At 40.7% G+C, this 5,955-nt stretch overlaps 1 long non-coding RNA gene across 1 annotated transcript; it reads right to left on the bottom strand.

Moving 5' to 3' along the window:
• Positions 1-5,079: 5,079 nt before the first annotated feature.
• On the bottom strand, positions 5,080-5,566 carry LOC129411449 (uncharacterized). Its single transcript, XR_008633298.1, has 3 exons — positions 5,420-5,566; positions 5,283-5,349; positions 5,080-5,207 (listed from the first exon to the last, which is right to left on the bottom strand). It is a non-coding gene; the product is annotated as an uncharacterized LOC129411449 (long non-coding RNA).
• Positions 5,567-5,955: the final 389 nt, after the last annotated feature.

The raw sequence follows: 5,955 nt of genomic DNA, 5'->3' as shown, positions 1-5,955 counted from the left end.
AACAGTGAAGACTGAACACAAATACCCCCAAAAAGAAAATCATATTTTGGAGATTACAAGCTGCAAGTAGTGAAATCTGCAGCCGAAAACAGTAATCGAGCAGTATAAAGAAAGTTTGGAGTGCGCAAGAGACTTGTGACAACTGGGAGTGTGCGCCATGCAACTTTCCTGGAAATCACTGGATGGATCAACAAAGCCTGGACTTCAGTGACACCTGAAAGCATCCTGTTGGGATTCAGAATTCCTGAATAATTCTAACCGGAGGTCGTGGAGTTGCTTAGAAGTGACACAGAGGATGAAGAATTCAGTGGATTTAGTGATTTGGAGTGAGATGTGGAGTTTGGTAAACTTGTTCTGTTCTGTTGTTTATGCTCTAGTTATCTGAAGAACTGTTCATATGTGACGTTAACAGTCTGTTGTTTTGCTGTTTCTTCTTCTTCATTATGCATTTTTTGGCTGCTGCAACTTATCCTCTGGAGCAACTTATAGTCCGAAAAATACAGTACTCAAACATGTGTGAATGAAGCAAAACACAACTCCAGGTATGTTTCTGAGGAGGTAACAAACAACAGCAACAACAAAAGTGTTTCTAACTCTAACTTGTTCTTAGCTCTCACAAACTCTTTGCAACATCACTAATATTCACATGCAAGATTCTTTTGGACACTAACACAATTTTAGAACAGGATTTTTAGAGGAAAAGTGAAACAGAGTAAACCACTCTTAAACAGCTCTCATCCCAAAGCGTCGTTTACCAAACCAGTCAGAACCACGGGCTTTGACAAGACTTTACAAAACTTGGTGAATCAAGTACCGTATCTGTAAAAATCAACAGTCAAAGCGCCAAACTATTATTTATCTCAGGTAAAAAGAAGCTACATAATTTGTTCTTAATATAACAAGAATTTGAGAAGAGAATTTTTCCTCATTTGAGAGTCACACAAATTAGTGGCTTTGGTTGGACTGAGGATTTTCTCTCTGTGTGTCTGGTTCCAATCTCGTCTGGATGCAAAGAAAATGTAGAAGGGACTGGCTGCTCAATAAATCTTATATTGACTCACATGGCTCTTTCTTACAGGTTCAAAAGAAAATGTAATGAAGACAGCTTGTAGTGGTCTGATTTTTGTCACAAAGCACTTCTTTTACAATACGCATCCTGGGGAAAAACTGAATTTACTAATTTATGAGAAAAAAGTTCATTCTGCTCCATTGGGATCCACTGGTGTCAAGCTATATTGTGGAGAAGACCATAACATCATCAACCTGTTATCAAGTTTTGAAGCCCATATTGTGCCACACGTTTGCACAGGCCTAACTGTCCAAACAAGGTGAAGAGGAGTCATCTGGACCTGCTTTGTGAAGAAGAGATCTCGTCTTCTTTTCCGAGAAACTTTATTATTTTACAGAGAATGGATGAAAATAAACCCGACTCTGCTAACTACTTCCAGATGAGTTCTTTACAGACTGGTGCTAACAAAATAGAAAGAAAATTGTGGCTTTTTCAACCACTGTGTACCTAAACTCATAGGTTTAAGACAGCATTGATGTAGGGTTTTCCACCTGCTTGTCTCCATGGAGTTGTTATTTCTTTATCCTATATGATCTACAGTAAGGCGACACTTGTAATTGAGTAAATGCAAGATAGTGAAGTTAATGCTTTACTGTGGAGCATTCCAGGCAAAACAACATCTCCATTCAGACCCCCACTAGTGGAAATCAATTAATCCACATCCTATGCGTATCTTTGGGTGGTGAAAAGACATCATAGCAGGAATTGAACCTCAAACCTTGCTACACAACACAGTCTCTATTTGCAGACAGTACATAAATCTGTATGCCCTCCTCACTGTTGGATAATGATTACAGTCATGGTTGGTCGGTTCACTCTCCTGTTTCCTTGACCTGTTCTCAACTGTGTCTCTTGTCATTTTCAATTCCTGAAATCCTAATTTAATTTTTATTCCTGTAATGAACACCTCAATATCAATATAGACTAAATAATAAAAGTGCAGAGGATAATCAGGTGATCCTCAGAACATTGGGGCCTGACTCTGCTGGCTGTGTCCTCAGACGAACTGCAATCGAACGCATCATATCTTTGGAGGGTTATTGCAGAAACAGCCCAACCAAATCATCTCAAATTAGCAAAAAAATCATAATTATTTCTCAAAAGTATTTCATTATTTTGGTCATCAGTTATCACAATTATTTAAATGTGCACTGTGTAACATTTTCTAGTGGCGGGTCCGCCACCTGCTTGTCTCCATGGAAAGTTAATGCTTTGTCTAGAATGTTCCACAGTATAGATTTAATCTATAATGAGGGAAAAAGTCATTTTTGAGCAACAGAAATATTGGCAAAGAACAAATGTTAGATGGATATGTTTGATGCCATATCATGGAACATTTCTGGCTATGCAATAACATCTCCATGGAGACAAGGTGCTAGACCCTCCACCAGAAAAGGTGAGGAGTGCACCTTTAAGGTAGAGAGCTGCACATCTTTTGGCTGCATCTGCCATTCCTATTCCAGGGTTTCAGTTTCCAGTTATGAGTGACAATCTGAGGACTTTTGACCATTCAAATGAGAATATTTAGTTTTATTAATTGCTAAGGCAATGATCACAGTTTAGTTTCTATCACTTCAATTCCCAAGGTTTTACAGTTGACAGTTGCAGTTATATTTGCCTTTTTAGTACATCCCCTGCAAATGCCAGTGCTATCAGCTGCAGCTGAAAGTTCAAGAAATAAGAAGTCACTCATTCTGACGTTCTTTATGTATGTTTCTGTACATTTCACTAGGGCTTCAATTCAGTCATATACAAGTTCATTCATATGTCAAGTTCAGACTGCTGTGGAAAGAATTCATGTAGCCCAAAAGTTATAAAGAGAGACATGTAAATGGTAAATCACATTTTTATATATCACTTTTCCACCTTCAAAACATTCAAAGCGCTTTACATCAAGGAACCACAACAACAACACCATTCATCTGTGGGAGCCGGAATCGCACCACCCACCTGTGAGTCAATGGATCTGGCTGCTCTACCAGTGATGTTCGTATCAAGAGTGGGATTTGAACCGCCAACCTTTGGATCAGTGGACAAACACTACTGAGCTACAGTCGCCCTTTTGTTTCCATCTAACACAAGGTCATTTACCGTCAGGACTGGAACCGGTGATATGAACTCTCAACACTTCATATGGATGTATTGTCCATTCCATCTGGCTATGCTTCCATTGTAGGGAGTATTATAAACTCCAATGACTTAGGTCTGGCAACAAAATGTCAACAAGGACTGAGCTGGAGGTGTTCTTGGAATACCATATGGAAAATTCCGCATACCCGCATACTTTTAAAAGTGTCAGTTTACACCAGACGTGAAACCAGCCTCTGTGCATTCTCACATTTAAACACTAAAGTTGTTACATTGCTTAAGAGTTCATAGTTGATTGGGTGAATTTTGTTTTAAATCACAATACAAAAGTTGAAAACAAGTGAGACGGTGCTTTGCTGAGATAACAAGCCATATATGTGGTTCTCGCATTAATTAAGATATTCACCATTTAACTGTCTGCACCACACGCCTTTTTCTTCAGAAGTTGTTCTTGTTAAGTTGCTGTCTGATGTCTAAAGTGTTTTATGTGTATCCTCCGTGGCTGTAAACTTTCTGTAGTCCATCACGAGTCATTCCCTGAGCTCCTGAAGGCAACTGTTAGACCCCTAGAGATGAACAATTACAACTCCAACCTAACTTGAGCGGCGTGTAGCGTAATACCGGCCGTTGGAGGTACATATGACACTGCTGGTGTAAATATTCCGACTGGTTAAAATGGAAAGCGATACCTGTGCGTATGCTGCACTTATGCGTTGTTACTGCTTTGGTGTAAATTGAGGTTGAATCTAATTTGAGTAACCGAGCTTCAGTTTGAGTAGTGCTTTTAGTTAGCATCACACCCGCAGGGAATGTTGATCAGCTATAAAATATCAATATACGCTCCAAGATTCTCATTAAAACTCATTTAAAAAGTTTGTAGGAATTGTTGCATAACTTTCCATTGAAACTTTGCATGGCTTCTGATGAGGAGAGTGACCCTCATTTATTAAGTAGAGGTACAATGGGTAACTCATTGTGACCTCAGACTAATCAGTGAACACAGTGCACACTATATATTTACAATGCGATGTTATTATAAACTTCAAGCTGTCAACACATCTGACGTAATTTAGTTAGGATCAGCAGATGGCCACTTCTTCACAAAGTCACCACCATGTTGAAGCTAAAGGTCGTGGACTACTTTAGACAAGAACTTCTCCGACTCCTCCTCCCATCATGCATTGCTCTGTTCAGCCATTAAATTTAACGAGCGTCTAAAGCGATACAAAGGTCAAACGGAGGGGAAAATAGCTGAAAGGATATCAATCGATTGCTAATTACTGCATGACAAGTCTGAGATGATCGTCCAAATGTAATGAGGCCCAGGCAGACACACGAGGGCACGGAAATGTCAGGTTTACACTCAACACTCAAAGACCACTCACACAAGAAATATAGTTAAAGGTGCACTATGTAACTTTTTAGCTGGTCGTTCGTCATCTACTTGTTTCTATGGATATGGCATTGCTCTGGAGTGTTTCATAGTATGACATTAATCACTTCTACCTTGCACTTATTAAATGAATGGTGATTTTACAGCTCAAAATACCTCGAAAAACAGGGATTCTGACTGTGAGTGGGGTCGCCTCACCATAGATCTGACCTGTAACTTGGCCCGGTTTGGTCTCCATGAAGATAGAAAGTGTAGCAGAGCAGCATATTTGTACATGTACTTCAAGGTAGTAAAGTTGCCAACAACGCCACCTGGTAATGCCAGGACACAGTGTTTTTCCCCACCCACTATAGACACACAGGTTTGTTGACTGAATATGGCGTGAGACTTGATATACTTTACATTGAATTTATTATCCATTTTTGCAAAGGGTTAATAACAAATATCCTCCACCAGTCCTGTGCGTTCGTTGGGTCGCATGGCCTCGTTGCTTGGAGTTACCTTAGGACCATTATCACAGTCAATATTGCGCCTCGCAGTAGCTCTTCCCCCAAGACGAAGACTTCAGAGAGCCAAGGGCCACGACCACAGAACAGACCAGGTACACGGAGAATATTAAAAGAGAAAGAAAAGGGGAGGCTTCCCGCCAGCAGGAGCCTAAATATAACATGTTACATTTAACATACAATACACACGACAAAGAGGAACACAAAATAAACCATAGCGACATACCGTGTAGAATTCACCGCGGCACGCCACCCAAACACGCAGAGGACCGCCCAGCGCCGAGACACAAACGCTAAAAAACACAACCCGCGTTAACCTCACGCACGGCGTTACTGAGCCAGCAAGACGATTTCCCCACTTACCCCCACGATGCCCGCACACTCTCCGCAATTACTGCGCTGAACACCTTGCAACAGTAAACTTAGTGCGCCTAAACGTGGTCCACTCGGGGCCTCGCGTCTTGCGGCCATGACAGCTTGGCTCCGCCAGCGTGCAACGTCAGCGGTCGGCGTTCAGGAGGGAGGGGCGAGCGTAGCGCATAGTGCCCCTTTTATAGGCGGGTTTGTGACCCATAAACCCGATACTATCACAAAAGGTTTAATATCACACTGTGAAACATGACAGACAAAGTAATAACATCTCCACAGAGAAAAGCATTTGACGGACCCTCCACTAGAAAATTTACACAATGCACCTTTTATTAATGGAAGCTTTGTGTTATGAGTTCAAAAATAGCAAAAAAAAATTTTTTTTTTCAAAGTTTTGTTAGCATTGGCTTGTTTATCATTTGAGTGCTTGCCAATTATTTAACAAAATTAGGGCTGGTGATCACAGGATCCTTCATGATTCAATACAATTCTCAATACATGATATTGTTCACGATGTGGTGATACATGAG

Source organism: Boleophthalmus pectinirostris, unplaced genomic scaffold, assembly GCF_026225935.1.
Source record: "Boleophthalmus pectinirostris isolate CB_2022bp ecotype Guang Dong unplaced genomic scaffold, ASM2622593v1 HiC_scaffold_10, whole genome shotgun sequence".
NCBI lineage: Eukaryota > Metazoa > Chordata > Actinopteri > Gobiiformes > Gobiidae > Boleophthalmus > Boleophthalmus pectinirostris.
Note: the sequence above shows the minus strand (reverse complement) of the source record. Positions and strands in the feature narration are given on the sequence as shown.